The sequence below is a fragment of the Cryptomeria japonica genome, chromosome 7, assembly GCF_030272615.1.
Source record: "Cryptomeria japonica chromosome 7, Sugi_1.0, whole genome shotgun sequence".
Lineage (NCBI taxonomy): Eukaryota > Viridiplantae > Streptophyta > Pinopsida > Cupressales > Cupressaceae > Cryptomeria > Cryptomeria japonica.
This window is the reverse complement of record NC_081411.1, coordinates 107,500,258-107,525,796: the sequence shown is the minus strand read 5'-3', so window position 1 is coordinate 107,525,796 and position 25,539 is coordinate 107,500,258. Positions and strand designations below refer to the sequence as shown.

Genomic DNA, 25,539 nt, shown 5'->3' with positions numbered 1-25,539 from the left:
TCTACATCAAAGCAGTGTCAAATACTTTGGACAATGCATAAGCTAACAAACATTCCACATTGCCAGTAATTGTGAGCCAAGGTAGGGTTATAGTGCATTACATACACTAAAAACTCTGTCAATTCAGAAGCGTGACTTTATGGTACAAGTCCATAGTTGATGTGTTAGCATCTTACTCCTTTCAACTAACAAAATTGTTTGGAGGTGCTTGGTTGCTTTGTAGGTTACATTGTAACCATTAACAGCTACATAATTGTATTACAATAGAAGTAAGTGGCTAGCCATTGAAAAGTTACTGAAGTGATGACCTGATTATTTAATATATGTCATTTAGTGAAGAACTTTATAAAAATAAAATCTCTTAATCTAATGTGTTTTAGCAGAAATTGAACTGGAAGGGATTACAGAATTAGAAGAGGAACAATGTTGCATTATGATAAAATCTTTAGTGATAGAAGAGAGCTATGTGCAATTATAGAAATCTTGATGAGGAGGTCTTGCCAAGGTTCCAAGGCATTTCAGGGATGGGACCGCAGGGGATATGTTTCGGGAACAGCAATCCGAGGGTTTTTTTTAGGGGATGGAAGGGGGACAACGATATATAAATTCTTATATGTGTGTGTGTGAATTTTTCAAAATACATTAGAGAGTGAGAGAAAGATATGTCAATAACTGATAACAACAATATCAATATGTAAATGAATCATGAGAGCAGTAGAATAACTATTACCATTTTTGTTTTTGCCTGATTTGTCAAAATATATGGATATTAAAATCCTTTTAAAAGGTATTCAAATCTTTTTCTATGTCCATTTTGTTATGCTGAGTCAAGTTCTATGTTGTATGCTGTCCATTAAAAGGTCCAAAGTAAAAAACGCATTCATTCCCATGTCCTTAAAATCTCCAAAAAGCCATGTTGTATGTGGATTATTGAAAGTTTGTTTCAAAAAGAGTATGAGTTCCATTTGAAAAGGGTCAACATATTAGGGTTTCCAAACGATGAGGTCCTTCCTAAAGATTTTAAGATCTTCTATGGCATTGAATGAGCAAGTTTATAATGATTGAGTACCTAAAATATTCAGTTGGTGGCTCAAGGAAGATATATGTTGCGTGAGTTTTTTCTTTGTTCTATCTCCAATGCATCAAATGGTTTTTTTTCCAATTTGAAGCTCGCAATGCATTCAGTTTGTGAAGGATGAAGTTAAAATCGTTCTTTGACTTTTAGAAATCACTATTCTTCTTCTATGCAAGCTCATGCAAGGTTAGTGTTGTGCTCGCACATCACACTCCTACTTGATAGGGCCCTGCCCTCCTTCTGCTCATAAGAGAGAGATGCTCACGTATGACCTCTAGCCAGGATACCTTTGCAAACCACGATTTGAAAGGGGATAAGATTTTGGAATCATCTTATCGTCACCCCTTGCTATCACTGGAGACATTCCCGAAAGGAGGCCTCAATTTGTTTCCCTTCAAAATGCCAGCTCCTGGATTAGTCGAGCTAGGTCCTCAAACTCCATCCCAACCTTGCATAACCGATAAATCCCCATTGTGCCTAGTTCGCGTAGGAGAAGTGGAGATGGGCCTTTTGTGCTTTAGCCGAGTTGAATCCCAAGGCAAGCAAGTGAAAATCAAAATTTTGAACAACGCCCTTCCAGGTCACGAGCCTCAAAGAAACTGATCAAAACCCCTAAAGTCCCAGGGATGGAAATAAGGCGAAAGTAAGGGTTTTTCTTTCCTCGTGCAAACAAGGATAGTGTCCAGATTCACATATGCGAATACTGGCAAAAAACCTCGATAAAAACCCGACTCTCTCAACCAAGATGAAATGCGGAGCTAAATGCAGAAATGGTGTTTGAGCATGGATATTGGAATTGCAAGAAAAAGTTCGGGCATTTGCTCGTATAAAATATGAAATCGCCCTCAGGAATACCCGTCAAAATACTGAATTTCCCAAAGGGGTCTGGAAGGGAATTGTTTTTATTCATAACGCCTCTATCTTGGCCGATAAAAGCCCCGCCCATTATAAACTCAAAACAAAATTTTATTGGACTTTCTTTCATACATCGCTTTGAGTATGCCAAATAATTTCCCGAGCTTTGCCAATCCTGATTGGGGGCCGGAATTAAAATCAAAATAAATCATTTCTTTTGGACACTTTAGCCCTCAATGCTGAACTTTTCCCCTTACCGGGCTAAGAGCAAGATCGAAATAATAATAAAAAAACCTTTGGCATTGGAGCAAAAGCGAGGGCTTTATGTCCTCCTCATTTTACCGAAAATGCACCAAAGGAGGGAGTTGATGCATTTGAAAAGGGGTTTTTTTTCCGATAGGTCATGGGACTTAAAGTATAAAGTGTTTTTTTTGCACTTTCACCTAAAATCGTTTAAAAATCCCCTTAAATGTCAAATGTTAAGTAGAAAGAAAGGAAAAAAAAGTAAGTGTGTTTGTACAAATTGACCTAATATCGCCAAAATTTGCCCTTTAATTAGGCAAAGTGTAAAAAGAAAAGAGGAATTCGAGAGAATTATAGGTGTCGAAACGTTAGCATTTTTGTTGGCACTTTTGCTACAAATCACCAAAGATTTCCCTAAAAGGAAAACATTGAGTTAAAGTATAAAGGGAACTTTTTGGCACTTTTGCCTCTAAATGCCTAACTTTTCTCCTTTAAAGTGGAGCGATTTAAAGTCAAAATGAAATGAAGTAAAGGAGGTTCGAATTGTTTTAAAGAGTAATCAACTTTCGTTTTCCCCTCTTATCCGCTGAAGCGAAGCCCAGCATTGCCTTGACAACTTAAATTTTTTGTGATGATTAATTTCGGTTAAACTTGCTTTTGTAGATCAACGCTGCTGGAAAGAGCCGAGGGGAAAACTTAAAATGCAGATTGGAGAGCACCGAGGCTAGAGAATGAAAGATCCAACGCGCAAGACCAAAGTGATGATGTTCCAAATTTCTGAAAGACATCAATAAAACCACTCAAAATGCTACAGGCATATTCAAAATCAAAGAAATGCACATTTGAAAAATCAAAAAATCAATATTTCTATAAAACATGTGCTATATTGTAAATAACTATTGGTGGGTCCCTATTAATGCATTTAAAACAAAAGGGACACTTGGAAGTTACTAGGCATGGGCTGAAGTTGCCAAGCTTCTAGAAGGAAGATTGCAACCATTGGATGTAGTCAATCCTGGCCCTTGATCTAAAATGCAAAATCTATAAAAGGCAGTGCCTCTCTTTGTTAAGGGTTAGCAATTTTACAGGCTAGACTTTAGTAGTTAGAAGTAGTTGTAGTTAGGAGTAGAATAGGATTGCTAGAAGTTGTTGTAATGGCAGTTGAAATCAATAAATGAACATTGAAATATGTTTTTTGTTATTTTTGTTCTCCTATTTGCATGATTTCCTTTCAGCTCCATAATTAGAGTTCAGTGATTTTAATGGTAAAGTGTAAGAGTATTTGATGAGGTTTTTGATTCATACATTGGGGGCTTGCTGATTGTAGGGCACTGTGTATTGTTAGTTTGAACCCAAACTGTGTTTATTTCAACTATAGGTATCCGTCTTAGGCTGTGCCAGAATTGGGTGCCAAAATGAGTACCTCCAGTCTGAAAATCCTTCATTCCGTTGGAGCTTGCACTATCCTTGTTAAGTTGTGAGTATATCTCTGGTCAAGCAGGGATTGGTTTATTTGAAATATGTCTACCCATAGCACCAACCATTACTACAATTGCACTTAGGACCCCTAAACCCTTCTCTTTTGCTTTTATTTTCTGCAGTCTGAGAATCGCAACATCGTTAGATGCGGACCAGCTTGTTGTAAACGTAAGCACCAACAAAACACATCAACCGCCGAGTTATCCTGCAATCAAGACCTGACATTTGGAACCTTGCAGTTGCTTTCCAGTGATCGTTTCAATAGCACTGAAACTTCCTTACACAAGAGAGAATGGGATTGCTACTAAATTCTATTTTGTGTTGACCGGAGAGAGTCGAAGTACGACTTTAGCCACATCAATAGTTAGGTACGTAGGGGTTTGTATTAGTCATAGAAACTTTGCATGAGGTCTGTTATAATGAACATTATGTGAACTCACCCTTTGCTTTCTTCCAAGACTATCTCTTGTATTATGATCATTGGTTTGTGTGCACAATTAAGATTGAGGAGAGAGGGTTGTAGCTCTATAGAATCTCAAAAGAGTCTTTAACTTTCACATGTACTGCATGTTGGAAACTTGAGTTGTGTTGTCATTGATGTCAAACTTGTCTGATATTGTCATTAATGTCACAGTGTGTGTTAATGTAGAAGAAGTGAAGAGGAAGCAGGGGTTGTTTTATTGTGCAGATGTAGTATATGGTCTGGAAATGAGTGTTCAGATGTTGATATGTTGTCTATTGTTGATGTTGAGTAAGTATGAGGTGTTTCCGGAAGGTAACAGTCGTCGAAGTTGTAATATGTAGTGTTGGTTGAAAATTTTGTACACTTGGGGAAATATGCAAAATTGTGGTTTCAACCACAGTGTGTGAGTAAAACTCTCCTAATTAAGGGAAGGCTCCCCCTATCTAACTACAACTTTAAAAATAAAATAAGATGGGACAACAATCTTTCTTCTTCTTTCTAGAAAGCCAATATCCTTTTCTCTTCACAGAAAAGTGATAGCAATTTAACACAAAACAACAGTACAACTTTTTGAAATGAAATGAGAGAAAGGAAATGAAGTTTCCTGAAAGCTCAAAGACTTCCATCACTTCCTTCAGGACGAGACAACAATATCAAGCTCAAAGTCTTGATTATATGAAGTCCTATCTACCCTTTTTTATACTAATGCTATCAAGAACAAATTATAACAGCTCAAAGATTAAAATATCTTATTCTTTACTACATAAAATAGTGGGACATAGTATGAGCTCAAAGACTCACAGCTATTTCTCACAAAATCTGCTTCTAAACTCTCTTAAGAATAAGTGCAAGCACAAAGACTTACAACTCCTCTCAAAAGAATATTTATTCTAATTTATATTAACCTCAAATACTTCCAGCACAAAGACTGCAAATCAAATTTGATTAAGCTTTTTGAAGAAACACTTGCAAAAAAATATAGAACACAAACTCAAGAATGTAACACAAAGACTCAAAGCTTGAGCACTTTCCCTCTATTTCTTTCAATTCTTGAATTCACACATGAAAGCTCAAAGACTTCTTTGCTTGCTTTTCAAAAGATAAAGATTACAATACACCCCTCAAGTATTTATAGAAGAGGAGTCATGAGAAAAAGGTGGGAGGATCCCAACTAGAGAAATTCACTCAACCACCAAGACTTATTCAATAACTAACTATGACTTATTCCAACTACAGTCCTAATTGAATACAACTTGTAGTTGCCTTACATGTAATTACAAAAGTGCAAGTAAAGACTCAACTTGCAATTTACAAAAGTTTTTTTTTTTACATGCAACTTGACAAAAGAAAAACTACAACTAAGAGATTACAAATCTGGAAAAATACAACTAAGTGTTGAAAAACACTCAAGTTGCAGCGTGTGAAGACATGAATCTTTTGAACTTCTGGATGGTCTTTCGTAGCTCAGCAGGATTCGGTTCGTGGATGTTCTTGGCTACAACCATGGTCTTCACAATGGTATCATGGCATTGAAGAAGCATAGAATCGTTCTTCTCCAAGATGGACTAGATTTCGTGCAAAAAGATTTGATGTTTCATCAAAACCTAAATTGAGGCAGTTGAAAAATTTTTGCTCCTCCATTCATTATGAATCCTCATCTGTAGATCCGCGAGCACTTCTTCTTCTGGTATCAATTCTCCATTCTGACTCATTATGTTGCAAGAGGCCTTCTCACAATGAGAAACAATTTTTTGGAATACTTCAACCCGCAATCTCATTGCATGATCAATCTCCTCAATGAGGGATTTGAGAAGAAGGGCTTTATTCTCTAGAAGTTCTTCAAATTCCAAGTACATGACCCTGGAAGGAATAATGGCATGCCCTTGAAAAAAACTCAACTGCTGTTGGGGCATTGTGCGCCAAATTGTCAAACTACCTTCAACCCTTTCCAAATTTTGTTTGAAAGTATCGGAGCTATGATTCAATTTTTCTTCAATGGTCTCCAACTTAGACATCATTTGGAAAATGTCTTTCAGCACTTGTGCACACAGATCATGAAGTTGATCCACCCAAGAATCCAACGCTTGTACTTTCTGAGCAACTCTTTCAACTCCCCGAATTGATTCTTGGGAACCAGAAGAACTTGTGGGATTACTCCCTTCACCATCAAGTTTTGTAATTTTATGAACAGCGGCAACAAGTTGTTGGTTCTCTTGTTCTAGTGTGTCTTTCTTTGCTAGAAGTTCATCATACCGCTGCACTAGTGAGGCTACGGATTGCTGGGCATCATGTTTGACCATTTCATGCGTTTGTCTGCCCAATACTATCCTTGTAACCCTGTAATCAGCAACTTGCATTTCCTCACGTGGCTTATCCGCAAGGGGCTCAACAATTTCTACCACTTTCATCTTATTGCTATCAACCGTTACTCTTGAGATTGTCTTGACCTTTTTAGCAACCTTGGGCCTAGACTGTTTGAGTTGCTGATAGTCAAAGATTTCAGGAGAGATTTCTTGCTTCTTCCTCTTTGGGGTAAAAGATCTAAGCAATGGAGGTAAAAGAACTAGTTTTCCTCTAGTAGCTACTGAAGGCGAAGGAGAAGCAATTTCTATTTGAACAACCGTGGTCACCCTGGGAGGAGTATCTGTTTGGATGGTGACAATGGTTTTCTCAGTAACCAATGGGCATGAAGATTGCCTCATAAATTTTTCAAAGCCAGAAGTAGAGGTATCAATCTCTGACAAATGGATACATGCAGGAGTATCCTCAAGAATTTCCATCGAACTCTCTTGTTGATGATCAGGAGGCGTCTGAACTGCTGAATTAGGAACGACCTTCCGAGGAGACTCTTCCACTATTATGTCGGGAGGAGAAAGAGGCATCTCAATGGAAACTGAGGAAAGAATCTCATGAGGTGAGTCTGAAGCTAGAGACTTAGGAGCATCATCTGATTGTTGTCCTTCTTCTGGATTATCAGGATTGATCACATGAACATGAAGCCGGGACTTTTCCTTTCCGCGAACTATCGCCTCCTCGGGAGGAAGCACTATTGCCTGACTAACCTGCAATTTGATCTTGGTACCTAAAGATGATGCACCTTCCTTGTTGTCAATCTAAATCTCAGACTTACATCCAAGACACCTCATAGAGTCATCTTCTTTCCCAACCTTGATCTTGATGAGTCTAACACCATTACCTCTGAGCCAAGTGTTGGTGTTAGCCAAGAGAGGCTGAAATATTTCAAAAATGGACACGCATTCTTTATGCGACCATTGGATTAAAGGAAGTGGAGCTTCCTCAACCCTTCGTGAGATGTACTCTGGATTGAGCACATGACCATCATCGATCATTCCTTGCGGAATGTCCACCAGGTTCAGATCAATAACCTTCTCAACAGTAAGCCTACAGTAGTCCATCTTGAGAACCACCATTTTTGTACAAAGATTTACCCAGATATCCTCAGTAGGATGCACGTGCACGAAGGACTTTTTGATCTTTTCCTCCATACCCTAGAAATCAAAATCTGCCCTAGACTTAAACCTTTTGAGTTTAATCTTTTGCATCGCAATCTTCATAGCTTTGGCTTTGACGGATGTGGCAAGAGAATATCGGCCAATTTTCAATTGGTTTGTTGTAGAAAACCCCATTCCAACCTTATGTCTAACAAATTGATGAGCGTGCACAACCATTATCTGTCTTCCCAACTCCATAAGAATGATCTTATCAGTCGGGTATCTAGAGACAATGTATGGTTCCCCACTGTAGAATCTGACCCTCACATAAGTGAAAGTTGGAAATTGAAGAAACAAGCACCCATACTCATTGACTCTTTCCCATGCTTCATGTGACACCCTTTTGTTCTTTAGAGTCTTGTCAAACTGGAACATGAAGTAACCAAAGAATGCATCTTGAACTCTTCTGAAGTGTAATCTGCTGGATCTTAAAGGCAGCTGATCATAATATTCCCACACAGGTATAAACGAGCGGTCACTCTTGGTAGAAACACCAGGGAAATGTTTGAGTGACACTGCCAAATACAGGGAAATGTTTGAGTGACACTGCCAAATACACTAAGTATGAATTCATGTAGAAAGTCATGGTGGTAGGGACTGCTGCAAGTTGCTCACACAAAGCATCACTGATAATCTCTCCCAATGATATATGATGGGATTGCCTTATGAACATGGTAAACTGATACATCCAGGGCTCAAATACATTAGAGTGTTCAAGAGCCATCATCCTGCTGAGGAGAGTTATGATGTCTCCAATTTCCCACTTAAAGTCACAATGGTACAACTTAGCATGAATCCACCCATTAATATGACATTTGCAGTCCATTTCCCTCTTGACATAGTACTCGGCTGCACTGTCCTTTGAAATTTCCATATAAACAGGCGTTGGTGGTTTTCTGAAGACTTTCTCAATTGTATCTGCATCAAGGCGGATTATTGTCTCACCATCATCATTTTTAATGGTTCTAGTCTCCTTGTCAAAGTGATGGACACAAGCGAGAACACATTCAGGTTCTAAGGAAGCTACTAGAAAAGAGAATGCATGATGGATGTGGTTGTCCAACAGCTGTTGCATATTACTATCTTGTGGATCCTCCACTCTCTTGATGAATTTTGATATGTCCACATGCCCTATCTCTGTGTCTTTTATGTGATCCAAAGGAGAGGAAACTTGCAAAGGTGAAACTTCATTCTGGTACTTCATCTTCTTCAGAATAGGAGAGGATGGTAAATCTGACATTGGAGGACAACCCGATATACTGCTATGAAGACTTAAAAGTGTTAAGGCAACATCATAATCAGCTGCAACTAACATTTTTTCTTCTTCAAATGGGAAGAACTCCAACCCTTGCACTTCACGAATTTCTGAGAGAAAAATGGGAAATAAATGGGAATGGTGTAAATTTGACTTTGACCAATTTCGGATCTTGGGGAAAGTTTTACAAGTATACAAGTTAGGAAGAATCAACATGCAATTGGACTTTTAAAACCCGAATGCAAGTATACTTGTAAAACGAAAAATGAAGAAATGAGTGAAAAATGAGGTTTAGACTTGTGGGAAATGACGTGAACGGAAAGTACGGATATAAGCAATATGGATGGATAAAAATAGGAAGGTTTTGGGAATGTCATTTTCAAGAAAATAGGAGGAACTTTGGACAAGCAATTTGGTTCTAAAAACCCGATTTTGGAAGGATGGGTATTTTTCATCTTTGCAACTTGTAATTTCGACAAAAGATAGTTAAATTCTTATAACCATAAGGGAAGATCAATTATTTTCAACCAACTTGTAATCGGAATTTAAAATCCCGAATATAAGTAAAGAGGGAAAATGGGGAAGAACAATGCAATTCACAAATTGCTTTGCAAAGGGGAAAATCTCTCTCACAAAAACCGATTTTTGAGGAAAAACCAACATATACACAAATTTACAACTAGAATGGAAAAACAAGAAAACAATAAAATGAAACAAGAAGATGAAACGAGAAGAAAAGAAATCATACCTTGCTTGAATCTGAAATGCTTCTTCAAAAGATGATCAATCTTTAATCGAAGAAGACAACCTCTTAAGTGAGCAAGAAACAAACTTGAAACCCTCGCCACGTTTTTGAAAAAATGTCTTAAGCAACAAATTGTGGCACATAATGCAAGTATATTGGTACAAGAACTGGTCAAATCTTCCTCCAAATTCAACGCCTAGGTGAAGGAGACAAAACGATTTATGGAAGAAGAGATTTGTGGAGTTTGAATCCACCAAAACGTGGTATTTGGCAAACTCATGTTTGTTGTTTTAGACCCAAAAAACAACAAAAACAAACTCCAAATGGCATGATATGAGTTTCAAGATGCATGAAAATAGGCAAGAATCCAAAATGCCTCTTCTTCCCTAAAAATCTCCACAAAAATTGCCTTGAATCTCCAACAAAATCGCCTTCCTTAGCTGGTCGAGTTTTTGGGAAAAAAGAACAAGTTCAATTTTGCATGTAATAGTGGAAATCGGGTTCTGAAGTTCATATTACTTGTTTAAAATCTCACTTTTCTCTTCACAAGGCAAATCAGGTTTTTAAGACACAATAGCAAGTCTAAAATGCCTTTATTTTCACTTAAGGAGCAAATCGGGTTTTTAAAATTCAATTGCAAGTTTTAATATGTCACTTTTCTCCATTCTAAGCAAAATGGGGTTTTTGAGAGAGATATACAAGTTATAATAACTTGTAAAGGAAAAATAAAATCCCTTCAACAAGTTTTAATAACTTAACACATGTAATAGGGGAATAAAATCCCCATTACAAGCAAAAAAACACTAAAATAGGGATTTTATAAAAGAAGTACAAGTAACTTTTTAAATATGCAATTTAAAATTAACTTGTAGCTTATCCAAAAAATCCCTATTATGACTTAAAAAGCCAAAAAACATCAAGGGGAAATAAAAAGTAAGTTACAAGTTCTTTTTTTCATAAAGTGCACTTGTAATTAGCTAAAAATTTCCCTACAAAGACTAAAACAAAGGAAATCATTAAAACTTGCAATTTAAGGAAAATTTTCCACCTGCAGTTAGAGAGAAAAAACCCGAAATTGAAGGAAAGGCATAGCAAATGAACCCAGAATGCGATGAAATTTGAAATGTAGTTCGAGGATGGACTAAGGATTAAGCCAGTCCAAGGGTGAAGCAAAATTATACCTCGGGAAGCTTTCCGTAGAGTGAAATTTTCATTATTTGACAAAAATTTTATGTAATGGTCCTTCATTTTTTAAAACAAAAATGAGGACAACAACTGGCTCTAACTGGGGAATTATTTCATTTATCCTTCAAGATTGTGAAAGAAAAGAAACTAGATCTCTAAGTGCCTTCCTCTTATCCATTGGGCCACATAGTCAATCAGCACGAAAACAAACAAACAAAAAGAAAAAAGAAAATAGAAAAGATATAAACATTATTTACAAGAAGTTACCTCGAACTTTCATTCAAAGTAATGCTTCAAATGCTGGCCATTATATGGCAGCGCAAATGGTGTACCATCACGATAAGCCAAGATAAAACTATCTTCTCCAGCAATACGGTGAATAGTGAAGGGTCATGGCCAAAGAGAATCAAATTTTCCATGTAAACCTTTCGGTTCCCTTCGCTTATTCCAAAGAAACACATGATCACCCACTTGGAATCCTCTTTTCTTTGATTTTTTATCAAAAAGGACTTTAACTTGTTGGTGTTGAGCGATCCAGTCCACCACTTGTGTTCTTTGTTCTTCTAGCTAAGAAAGGTACATGATCCTCTTGTCTAAAGCATTCTCAAAAGTTTGATCTTCAATTGCTTTAGCCAATTTCAGAGCAGGAAGTTCCAAAGTGACGGGCATTTCTGCATTGACCCCATAAAGAAGCTGAAATGGTGACATACCAATAGCCCTTTTGGGTGTAATTATGTCCACCCATAAAGCATGATAAAGAGCCTTATGCCAAGACCTTTGGTTCTCTTCCACAAGCTTGCGAATAATGGTAATCAAATTTTTGTTACTTGATTCTGTCTGACCATTGCCTTGGGGGTAATAATCAGATGAATGAGTTAAAAAAATACTATATTCAAAGCAAAATTGTGTAATTTCAAAGGAAGAAAATGTGGTTGCATTATCAGTCACAATCTTGTGTGGAACACCAAACTTGGAAATAATATTCTCCTTGAGGAATCTGCATACTATTTCAAAAGTAGCGTTCTTTACCGGTATTGCTTCCACCCATTTGGTGAAGTAGTCTGTAGCAGTAAGAACATACGAATGACCTGCACTTGAAGAAAGATTGATTACACCAATGAAATCAATACCCCATTGCCGGAAAGGTTCTTCAACAATCACCAGTTTCAATGGTAACGCTGCGAGTTTTTGTTTGCCCACAAACTGCTGACAATGTATACATTTTTGCACCCATCTAAAAGCATCTTGAAAGAGCGTAGGCCAATAATACTTAGCTCTCAAAATTTTGTGAGCAGTCACTGGTGCGGGAAAATGACCACCACAAGCCTTATCATGGAAAGATTTTATCAATTTGGTTTGTTGTGCTTTGTCAACACAATGGAGGAAAGTACCATCAATTGCTCTTTTGTATAGACCGGTATCCCGTAATACAAATTTTGCAGCTTTCAACTTGATACTCCTCTTTTCCTTGAACAACAAATGTTGTGGAAATTCACCATAAGTCAAGAAAGATGCTATATTAGAATACCATTCATCAATAGTACTGACAAATAGCACCTTGGGAAGATCTTCAGAATCATCCAATTCTCGCTCCTCTAGAATCCCTTCTGCCATGAGCTGACAAAGTCCTCTTTCCTAAACAAGCTTTGTAGCCCTAATCTCCAAATCATACTCTTGGATTTCGGCAATCCAATTCCCTCTTTTTGTGCCAAACTCCTGTTGTGTCAAGATAGACTTGATTGATGTATCAAGAACTAACACAACCCTATGAGAATTCAAGATGTAAAAACGGAAATTCTTGACTGCTTTAACAACAACATAGGCATTCTTCTCAATAGAGGAATACTTGATTTCATGAGACTTTAGAGGACAACTCATGAAAGCAATAGGAGATTCAATCTCCTCTGAATTCTTCTGCATTAAAATAGCAGACATAGTATGCTCAGAAGCATAACTATACATGATAAACTCCTTGGTGTAGTTGGACATACCAACATAGGTGCGTGAGCAATTGCATCCTTGATTTCATTGAATGCAACTTTTCCTTCTGAATTCCAGCAAAAAACGGTCTTTCCTTTCATCATATCCACGATATGACAAGTCTTCTCTACAAAGTCAAGAATGAATCTCCGCTGGAAAAATTAACCTTACTAAAGAAGGAATAAACAACGGTCATACTGGATGACAGAGGAAGAGTTTGAATAGATTTAACCCTTTCAGGATCAATTTTTATCCCCTCCTTGGAAACAATATGACCAAGAAGTTTTCCCTCGGTCACCCCAAAAACTAACTTCTTGGGATTAAGAGAGATGCCATTCTTGTGACATCTTTCAAGTACATCTTTTAGGTGAAAAAAATAGGTCTTTGGAAAAAATAGTAAGATCATCAAGATACACTACAATATATCTTCCCATGGTACCACAGAAGGCCAAGTCCATCGCTCGTTGGAAAGTAGCTCCTGCATTGATCAACCCAAAAGGCATTCTACAATAGGCAAACGTACCCCATGGAGTAGTGAAGGCAGTCTTATGCTGATCAGATTCACTAACCTCAATTTGATTATATCATGAAAAACCATCTAACATAGATAACATCTCAGATCCTGTCACTGTTTGCAAAACTTGATCCATGATTGGCAATGGATAATTATCCTTGAGTGACAATTGGTTAAGATTTTTGAAATCAACACATATATGTATTTCTCCATTCTTCTTACGCATCGGAACTATATTTGCTAACCATGTTGAATGATGGATGGGAAAGATAATCCGAGCATCAAGCATTTTTTGAATCTCAAAAAGAATGGTACTTGAGATTTTTGGTTTATACTGGCGTTGCTTTTGTCTAAAGGGAACTGCACCAAGCTTGAGGGGAATGTCATGTTGTACCTCCTTGGGTTGAAAAGATTTAAGATCATCGTATGAATATGCCAATACATCATGGTATTGGCGCAAAAGCTGAATAAACTGATCTCTTTCATCCAAAGTGTAGTTATTGCCAATAATGACAAATTTGAGGTCTTCATCTGAGCCAATATTATATTTTTCATATCCCATAGGAGAATCAACACTTTCTTGTTGTCGTCTCTTGATATAATGATCATGCTGATCGAAAAGTTTTTCAAGAGAAACCAACCCCTTGGGAATTTTATTTCCTTTCAGCTGAAGAATATTTTCATCCGATTCGGATGATGTTTCAGACATTGAATTTGATGACGAAGAAGGAGAATTACCCCCTTCAAAGTATAGGTTGTTAAAACCATCTTCTGCTTGCAGGAAGTTATTAATCTGTATATCATCATTGAAAATCTGCCAATGATCCCAATTGTCAGGCACACTAGGTCTGCAGATTAATTCAATAATGTATTTATCTTGACCAAAGTCAAGATGGGGAACCAACAAAGTAGCTGAAACAGCAAGGGAATCAGCCCTGTCATTGTACTCACGAGGCACAACTAAGATGCTAAAAGCATCAAAATCTTCAATATTTTCCCATACCAAATTACAGTAATGCCTAAGTCTATCATTTCTAGTCCGATATATACTCCTTACTTGACAAACTACTACTTCTGCATCACCCTGGGGGTGAAGATTTCTGATTCCTTTTTTCAATGCAACACTCATTCCTAACAAATGCGACTCATATTTAGTCGTACTGTTAGTATTAGCGAATTGCAGTTTAAAGGAATAAGGGAATATCTCTCCCTTCGGAGATATGAGAATTATGCCAGCTCTTGATCCATTTGTAGTGCAGCTACCATCAAACTCAAGAGTCCACACATCATTTGAACTGTAGTTTGCATTGGAACAACTAGTGCTACCTTCATCCAAAATGGATGCATTATGAAAAGAAAAGTTGTCATCTTCTTCCATAAGAGAAGATGAACTCTCGTCTTGTGTAGGAGAAAAGTTAAACTCTTCTTGTTGAGTAGATAGTTGAGTATTTTCATCAGCAGCAAGAGATGAAGCTTCTTCAACCATGATATCTGAACTTGAAGATCCATCTTCCGATTCTTGGTCTTTCTCAATATCAGCAAATTTTTCATTTGCTGAAAGAAGTGAAATGTCGGAGCTGCTAGAAGGGCAATTTTCAACGAACTTTGAGATTTCATCTATATGAAGATAATAATTCCCGAAACTTGAAGATTTAAAAAGAATCTAAGTATGGGGATCATTAGACTTGACAACCGTGTACTTGGTTTATCTTTTAGGAACTAACTTTTGCACAATACCTTTGACAAGTATTCTGGCTTCGGTCATATCCATGTTGAGTTCTCCTCCAACGTCTTTGCAAAAATTACGGCCTAGTAACATTCCATATGATGGGAACGTCGGCTACCAAAAGAGTCATCTTCACTTTATTATCTGGGAAAGTTGCAAATGCAAATTGAGCATCCTTGATTTCCCAATAAGAGGCACTTGTTTGTTTTCCATGGAATAACAATGACCAAAAGTTTTGGTCAAGGTCAACCCCAAAGCTTGAGCAACTTTAGCAGGCATGACGTTATTAGAAGCACCAGAATCCAAGACACAATTGCTTAATTGAAAACCATTGATCAACAGGGAAATATAAAAGGGTTCTATCTTTCCTGGAGTAGCTGATGAAATAGATACCAAATGATTGAGAAAATTCTTGGGTTCTTGAGGGGTGATATTTTTCAAGTATAGGATGAGTTTCCTTACTCTTAACAAAATCAACTAGTCTGTCAAATTGATCAAGATTAACTTGTAAGTACTCAACTTCGGACATTTGAATCTTGGTCTTCCTGGCATGATCAATAATATCAAAAGCTTGAAACGAACCAGCTAAGGAGGGATAAACATTGTCCGATTGTGGTTTAGGGTTAGGCATACTAGGCTTGGGATCAATAGAAGAAGCAAAAGGAGGATTATTGTTACTTGACTTTTTGCTACATCCTGTGGAATATAGGGCAGCAGTGTTCCTCTTTTAGCAATAGTAACAGGTGATTGAGAATCACTTGCAACTTTCGTGGCTTCATCTTGTTGAGCCAACCGAGTCTGGGATCTTGTCATCATGACAAATGCTTGACTATGAGTCCTTTCAGCAGCAACAGAGTCATCATATTGCATATAGCATATAGTAGAGTTGCTAGTTACATCTTCTTCTTCTTCTTGAGGAAGAGCAACATCATCAGACTGATAATCAAAATAAGAAGACTCATTTTGATCTTTCTCATAATAACCAACTATTGCCTTTGAAGGAGGTGGTTCAAGCGCAAGCCTCTTAGGAGGAGGAGGTAACTTGGGTTGATTCTTAGCAGCATAACTGGCAACAACATTAAGATAAGTCCGTCTTGGGATATCCTTGTATGGTGTAGGATAGGAATTCTAAGATACTTGCTTCTTTAAAGCAAGAAGTTCATTTGCCAATTTCTGCACCATTGGGTTGGTAGAACCAAAAGATGAACTCTCCATATGTGAACTTCCTTTGGATCGATTAGAATCCCTTTTGATTTTACCAGCTAGGATCAAATCATCCTCAATCTCAGTAGCCATTGATTGAGCAACAACTAAATCAATAGCAGATGATCGTCTTAAGAAGAAACTGACCTCAGGCAACTGTGTATTGATGAAAAAGCACTTGAGATTCTCAGGAGTAGGTTGAGAATTGATAGGAATTCTATTTGCTAATTTGTTGAGCTTAGCTATGAATTCCCACATGCCTTCGTGGGAATCCTTCTTCATTTGGGTCAATCGGGCCAGCAAGGCGTGTTCATCATCTGCAGGCTTGAAACGTTCTTCAAACTTATCTCTCAACAAGTTCTAAGAAACGATTGAACCAGCAACGAGATTGAAAAACCAATCGGCTGCAATAACTTGAAGAGTTTCTATGAACAAACGAATAGCAACATTTTGATGTTCTACTCCAAGAACACCACATGCCATATAGAAAGATTTGACATGCTCATCGGGATGTTGCTTTCCATCTCCATAGAACTTGGGAAGATTTTTCCGAGAACCTTGTGGACTTGGATGAAGAGGTGGGATTAAGGCTAAAGGGCCAAAAGTTGCTCCCCACGGACTAGGAGGAGGAGGTGGAGGTGGATTAGCCATACTAGATGATGAAGATATCAACAGTTTGAAAAAGAAAGGTGAATTTTCACTTGGGATAGACTTCTTTTTCCTTGACGGAGGGAAACTTATGGTTCGTGAAAGGGAGGATGTACTAGTAAGCAAATTGAATCTAGCTCATTCAGCAAGAGAGATTTCTTGAGAACTCTCACCCTTCCTATGACGAATATAAACACGCAAACCTTCCAGCTTAGAAAAATCTGAAAAACCAGCATGATAAAATTCTGAAAAATCGGCAAGACACTAGATTTGAAACGAAAGCGTGAGGCTTCCGAATGTGTTCGTGTCCCCAGCGGAGTCGCCAAAAACTGTTGGTTGAAAATTTTGTACACTTGGGAAAATATACAAAATTTTGGTTTCAACCACAGTGCGTGAGTAAAACTCTCCTAATTAAGGGAAGGCTCCCCCTAACTAACTACAACTTTAAAAATAAAACGGGATGGGACAACAGTGTTTCTTCTTCTTTCAAGAAAGCCAATGTCTTTTTCTCTTCACAGAAAAGCGATAGCAATTTAACACAAAACAACAGTAACAACTTTTTGAAATGAAATGAGAAAAAGAAAATGAAGTTTCTTGAAAGCTCAAAGACTTCTGTCACTTCCTTCGGGATGGGACAACAATATCAAGCTCAAAGTCTTGATTATATGAAGTCCTATCTACCCTTTTCTATACTAATGCTATCAAGAACAAATTATAATAGTTCAAAGACTAAAATATCTTATTCTTTACTACATAAAATAGTGGAAAGTACTATGAGCTCAAAGACTCACGGCTATTTCTCAAAAAATATGCTTCTAAACTCTCTTAAGAATAAGTGCAAGCACAAAGACTTATAACTCCTCTCAAAATAATATTTATTCTAATTAATATTAACCTTAAATACTTGTAGCACAAAAACTGCAAATCAAATTTGATTAAGTTCTTTGAAGAAACACTTGCAAGAAAGATAATATAGAACATAAACTCAAGAATGTAGCACAAAGACTCAAAGCTTGAGCAATTTCCTTCTATTTCTTTCAATTCTTGAATTCACACACGAAAGCTCAAAGACTTATTTGCTGTAAATTTGGCAGAGTTTTGCTTGTTTTCAAAATATAGAGATTACAATACACCCCTCAAATATTTATAGAAGAGGAGTCATGAGAAAAAGGTGGGAGGATCCCAACTAACTTGAGAAATTCTCTCAACTACCAAGACTTATTCAATAACTAACTATGACTTATTCCAATTATAGTCCTAACTGAATGCAACTTGTAGTTGCCTTACATGTAATTACAAAAGTGCAAGTAAAGCCTCAACTTGCAATTTACAAAAAGTTTTTTTTACATGCAACTTGTCAAAAGAAAAACTACAACTAAGAGATTACAAATCTGGAAAAATACAACTAAGTGTTGGAAAACACTTAAGCTGCAGCGTGTGAAGACATGAATCCTTCGAACTTCTGGATGATCTTTCGTAGCTCAGCAGGATTCGGTTCGTGGGTTTTCTTGGCTACAACCATGGTCTTCACAATGGTATCATGGCATCAAAGAAGCATAGAATCGTTCTTCTCTAAGCTCGACTGGATTTCGTGCAAAAAGATTTGATGTTTCATCAAAACATGAATTGAGGTAGCTGAAAATTGTTCGCTCCTTCATTCATTATAAATCCTCATCTGTAGATCCACGACCACTTCTTCTGGTATCAATTCTCTATTCTGACTCATTATGTTGCAAGAGGCCTTCTCACAATGGGAAACAATACCCTGGAATACTTCAACCCACAATCTCATTGCATCATCAATCTCCTCAATGAGGGATTCGAGAACAAGGATTTTATTCTCCAGAAGTTCTTCAAATTCCAAGTACAGGACCCTGGAAGGAATAATGGCATGCTCCTGAAGAACACTCAACTGTTGTTGGGGCATTGTGCACCAAATTATCAAACTACCTTCAACCCTTTCCAAATTTTGTTTGAAAGTATCGGAGCTATGAATCAATTTTTCTTCACTGGTCTCCAACTTAGACATCATTTGGAAAATGTCTTTCAGCACTTGTGCACACAGATCATGAAGTTGATCCACCCAAGAATCCAACGCTTGTACTTTCTGAGCAGCTCTTTCAACTCTCTGAATTGATTCTTGGGAATCGAAAGAACTCGTGGGATTGCTCCCTTCACTAGCAGGTTTTGTAATTTTATGAACAGATGCAACAAGTTGTCAATTTTCCTCTTCTAGCTTGTCTTTCTTTGCTAGAAGTTCATCATACCGCTGCACTAGTGAGGCTATGGATTGTTGGGCATCATGTTTAACCACTTGATGTGTTTGTGTCCCCAATTCTATTCTTGTAACCCTATAATCAACAGCTTGCATTTCCTCACGTGGCTTATCCACAAGGGGCTCAACAATTTCTGCCACTTTCATCTTATTGCTATCAAACGTTACTCTTGAGATTGTCTTGGCCTTTTTAGCAACCTTGAGCCTAAACTATTTGAGTTGCTAATAGTCAAAGATATGAGGAGAGATTTCCTGCTTCTTTCTCTTTGGGGTAAAAGAACTAAGCCATAGAGGTAAAACGACTAGTTCTCCTCTAGTGCCTGCTAAAGGCGAAGGAGAAGCAGTTTCTGTTTGAACAACCGTGGTCACCCTGGGAGGAGTATCTGTTTGGATGGCGACCATGTTTTTCTCAGTAACTAATGGCCATAAATATTGCCTCATAAATTATTCAAAGCCAGAAGTAGAGGTATCAATCTCTGACAAATGGATACTTGGAGGAGTATCCTCAGCAATTTCTAGCGAACTCTCTTGTTGATGATCAAGAGGCGGCTCAATTGCTGAAATAGGAATGGCCTTTTGAGGAGACTCTTCCACTATTATGCTAGGAGGAGAAAGAGGCATCTCAATGGAAACTGAGGAAGGAATCTCATGAGGTGAGTCTGAAGCTAGAGACTTAGGAGCATCATCTGATTGTTGTCCTTCTTCTGGATTTTGTCTGACAGATTGATGAGCATGCACAACCATGATCTGTCTTACCAACTCTATAAAAATGATCTTATCAGTCGGGTATCTAGGGAGTATGTATGGTTGCCCACTGTAACATCTGACCCTCACATAAGTGAAAGTTGGGAATTGAAGAAACAAGCACCCATACTCATTGACTCTTTCCCATGCTTCATCTGACACCCTTCTGTTCTTTAGAGTCTTGTCAAACTGGCACATGAAGTAACCAAAGAATGCATCTTGAACTCTTCTGAAGTGTTATCTACTGGGTCTTAAAGGCAGCTGATCATAATATTCCCACACAGGTATAAGCGAGTGGTCACCCTTGGTAGAAAGACCAGGGAAATGTCTAAGTGACACTGCCAAATACACTAAGTATGAATTCATGTAGAAAGTCATGGTGGTAGGTACTGTTGCAAGTTGCTTGAACAAATAATCACTGATAATCTCTCCCCATGATAAATGATGGGATTGCCTTATGAACATGGTAAATTGATACATCCAAGGCTCAAAAACATTAGAGTGTTCAAGACCCATCATCCTACTGAGGATAGTTATGATGTCTCCAATTTCCCACTTAAAGTCACAACGGTACAACTTAGCCCACCTTGTGAAGGTAGTTTGTGGCTCATGAATCCACCTGTTAATATGACGTTTGCAGTCCTTTTCCCTCTGGACATAGTACTCGGGTGCACTATCATTTGAAATTTCCATATAAATAGGTGCTGGTGGTATTCTGAAGACTTTCTCAATTGTATCTGCATCAAGGTGGATTATTTTCTCACCATCATCATTTTTAATGGTTCTCGTCTCTTTGTCAAAGTGATGGGCACAAGCAAGAACAAATTCAAGTTCTAGGGCAGCCACTGGAAAAGAGGATGCGTGATGGATGTGGTTGTCCAACAACCACTGCATATTACTATCTTATGGATCCTCCACTCTCTTGATAAATTCTGACATGTCCACATGCCCTATCTCCGTGTCTTTTATTCGATCCAAACGAGAGGAAACTTGTGAAGGTGAAACTTCATTCTAGTACTTGTCATATTTATACTTCATCTTCTTTGGAATAGGAGAGGATGGTAAATCTGACATTGAAGGACAACCTGGTATACTGCGATGAAGACTTATAAGTGTTAAGGCAACATCATAATCAGCTGCAACTGCAACTAACATTTTTCCTTCTTCAAATGGGAAGAACTCTAACCCTTGCACTTGACGAATTTCTAAGAGAAAGATGGGAAATACATGGGAATGGTGAAAATTTGACTTTGACCAATTTCGGATCTTGGGGAAAGTTTTACAAATATACAATTTAGGAATAATGAACATGTAATCGGACTTTTAAAACCCAAATGCAAGTATACTTGTAAAACGGAAAATGAAGGAATGAGTGAAAAATGAGGTTTAGATTTATGAGAAATGACGTGAACGGAAAGTACGGATATAAGCAATATGGATGGATAAAAATAGGAATGTTTTAGGAATGTCATTTTCAAGAAAATAGGAAGAACTTTGGACATGCAATCCGGTTCTAAAAACCCGATTTTGGAAGGATGAGTATTTTTCATCTTTGCAACTTGGATTTTCAACTAAAGATGGTTAAATTCTTATAACCCTAAGGGAAGATCAATTATTTTCATCCAACTTGTAACTGGGATTTAAAATCCCGGATACAAGTAAAGAGGGAAAATGGGGAAGAACAATGCAATTCACAAATTGCTTTGCAAAGGGGAAAATCTCTCACAAAAACTGATTTTTGGGGTAAAACCAACATATACACAAATTTACAACTACAATTAAAAAACAAGAAAATGAAACAAGAAGATGAAACAAGAAAAAAAAAATCATACCTTGCTTCAATCCAACACGCTTCTTCAAAAGATGATCAATCTTTGATTGAAGAAGACAACCCCTTAATTAAGAAAGGAACAAACTTGAAACCCTTGCCATGTTTTTGAAAAAAAGTCTTAAGCAGCAAAGTGTGTCACAAAATGCAAGTATATTGGCACAAGAACCAGTCAAATCTTCCTCCAAATTCAACACCTAGGTGAAGGAAGAAAAAATGATTTATGGAAGAAGAGATTTGTGGAGTTTGGATACACCAAAACGTGGTATTTGGCAAACACGTGTTTGCTGTTTTAGACGCAAAAACCAGCAAAAACAAACTCCAAATGGCGTGATATGAATTTCAAGATGCATGAAAATAGGCAAGAATCCAAAATGGCTCTTCTTCCCTAGAAATCTCCACAAAAATTGCCTTGAATCTCTAACAAAATCACCTTCCTTAGTTGGTCGGGTTTTTGAGAAAAAAGAACAAGTTTGATTTTGCATGTGATAGTGGAAATCAGGTTTTGAAGTCCATATTACATGTTTAAAATCTCACTTTTCTCTTCATAAGGCAAAATCGGGTTTTTAATACACAATAGCAAGTTTAAAATGCCTTTATTTTCACTTATGAAGTAAATCGGGTTTTTAAAACTCAATTGCAAGTTTTAATATGTCACTTTTCTCCATTCTAAGCAAAATGGGGTTTTTGAGAGAGATATACAAGTTATAATAACTTGTAAAGGGAAAATAAAATCCCTTCAACAAGTTTTAATAACTTAATGCATGTAATAGGGGAATAAAATACCCATTACAAGCAAAAAAAACACTAAAATAGGGATTTTACAAAAGAATTACAAGTGACTTTTTAAATATGCAATTTAAAATTAACTTGTAACTTATCCAAAAAATCTCTATTATGACTTAAAAAGCCAAAAAGCATCAAGGGGGAAATAAAAAGTAAGTTACAAGTTCTTTTTTTCATAAAGTGCACTTGTAATTAGCTAAAAATTTCCCTACAAAGATTAAAACAAAGGAAATCATAAAAACTTGCAATTGAAAGAAAATTTCCCACCTACAGTTAGGGAGAAAAAACCCGAAATTGAAGGAAAGACATAGCAAACAAATCCAAAATGCAATGAAATTTAAAACGTGGTTTGAGGATGGACTGAGGATTAAGCCAACCCAAGGGCAAAGCAAAATTCTTCTTTGGGAAGCATGCCATAGAGTAAAATTTTCAGTTTTTGATATTTTTTTATGTAATGGTCCTTCATTTTTTAAAACAAAAACGAGGACAACATGTAGGAAAGAGTATTTAAAGTCCTTATGGGAGAATGCTCTGCATTCCTCCAATTTTTGAAGATTATGGCTTGCATTTTTTGACATAATGTCTATGTTCTGTGGATGTTGCACTATCATGTTGTTAGGTCTTCAGTTGCTCAGATGGTGAAGATTGGGTTTCGCAGTTTGTTGACAGTGAGGTTGTTTGTTAAGACTCATCAAGAGAATACTCCGCTATGTTATTTGACATGTTGCGGCTTGGAGGACATGTTCATATGTTTCATGCAATACTGTTGATGCCTACAAAAAGGATTGTTAGGATATTATCAAGACAAACACAAAACAACAAGCAACAAACAAGTGTTAGTGTTAGAAATCACAAATCAAACACTATCTTAAGCAAGCATATCAAGAGAGACACAACACATAAAATAGAAAACTTGATAAATCTAAGAAATGCAACAAAGCATCTCAAAATGCCCTCCACCATGCTTGTAGCTACTCCTCCCTTGTTTCTCCCCTCTCCAAGTCCCAAATGAGTGTAGCTCTCAGCTTTTAGCACTAGCCATGGATGCCATATGGAGATTCAAAATGGTCGGATATGATAAACAAATGCTATGCAAGTGTAGATAGTGATGCTACGAAAAAGCTCTATGCTAATACCAGTATAACAACAATACTCTAATGCTTCCTTCTTTGCTTGAGGATAAGGGTTCTATTTATAGAAGAAATGGGGAAATGAAGGGTTAAGATTGAACAATCTTAACAAGGGTTAGGATTGAAAGATATTCAATCCATGTGAGACTTTCAACCCAATCCCATGTTAACAAATGTCACCATGAGGAGGCTTGAGAGGAGAGATAAGGAGCATTAAATGCTTGAGGGGACATGATGGTTACCCTAGGGGGTTGGGTTAGGGTTAGGTTAATGGATATTCTTTTTATCCGAGGGATAAATGAATGTGCAAGGGTTAAATGGTTACTTTAGTCAAAGAAATAAATGCTTTGAAGAGACCCATGAGTCAAAAGGATGGTTAAGTTAGAAGAAAATCTCAAACCAAAGATAAAAGGTGAGTTAACCATAAATGGTTATATAAGAGCCTTAAATGGTTTGGAAGACTTTAAAGATTAACCATTTGAAGACATAAAGCTTTTAATGGTTATTGAAGACTTTGGAGGTTTTTGAGAAGTTAATTCCTTTTATTTAGGAATGTGACAATGATTAGGATAGGATTAGGCTAATTAAAAGGAGTTAGAAGAATGTAGAAGGGATTTAGGCATGCAAGTGGATTTTGTAGGAGAATGCAAGTGGGAGAAATTTTGGGATTTTCAATTAAAATAATATCATTTATTTCAATTAAATGGTGTAATTTGCATTTGGATAGACATTTAAATAAATATTAATTTATTTAAATGTGAATATTAAATCTTAATTTAAATACATGAGAAAAAGGAAGATAAAACATTAAATGCTTGAAGGCTTTGAGGGAAACCATTAAAGGCTTAAGAAGACTCTAGAAAGAAGTCATTAAGTTTGAAGACTTTAAGGGAAACCATTAAAGGTTTAAGAAGACTCTAGAAGGAAGCCATTGAGTTTGAAGACTTTAAGGGAAACCATTAAAGGGTTGAGAAGATTCTAGAAGGAAGCCATTAAGTTTGAAGACTTTAAGGGAAGCCATTAAAGGTTTCAAGTGGGTGAGGATAAATAGGATTTTAAATAAATAATTTATTTATTTAAAATAGTTGTGCAACTTGCATTTGTAGGAAAATGCAAATGGGTGGATGATAAAGGTGATTTAAATAAATATTAATTTATTTAAATGTGAGAGATGGGATTTTGGGGGATTTAAATAAATGTTGTTTAAATGTGAGAGAAGATTTAATTAAACAAATATGATTTATTTATTTAATTAATGGTATGAATTTGGTTAAGTGAATTAAATCAAATAAATTGAATAATTTATTTAATTAATAGGAGAAGAGGGTTAAGATGAATTAATTAAATATTATTGATTGATGGTTAAATAATCAAATAAATACTAAATATTCATTTAATTAAGTGGACAGATTTATGTATCTACAACTGCAGTTCAAATCTCAAGTGTCGGTTTAATCAACAAGTAAAGTTATGTTGATTTGTGGTTTGACATGTTTAGTGTGATGTCCCCTTTTGTGTATTCTTAAGAATAAGGAACTATTAGCTTACACTTTAATCACAGATGGCTTCCTTCTAAATAATTAACTCCTTGAGCAATATGTTGTTGTCTTTGATTTCCAACTTATAATAAAGTAGTCATCTCTGAATGACTAGTCAATATGTGCAATCACTGTCTTTCTTGCATTGGTTGGTATGTTCGATTTGTAGATGATATAAGAAGATGATAAATTTGATATCACAGGAGGATGATAGAGTTATAAATTAGAATACCAACCTCTATGATGATCCCCCCTGAAATGGAATTGAGTATCCCTTTTATACAATGTGCTTAGGATGAGAAATTGTATTACCAAGGGTCATGTCCTATGACCTTTCATTATCGATGCCTTCCTT

The 25,539-nt window shown here is 36.8% G+C and overlaps 1 protein-coding gene across 1 annotated transcript in view; it reads left to right on the top strand.

Annotated features, from left to right (window-relative positions):
* The window catches only part of LOC131856266 (uncharacterized), a 48,970-nt gene that overhangs the window by 699 nt on the left and 22,732 nt on the right, over positions 1–25,539 (top strand). The window lies entirely within an intron of this gene.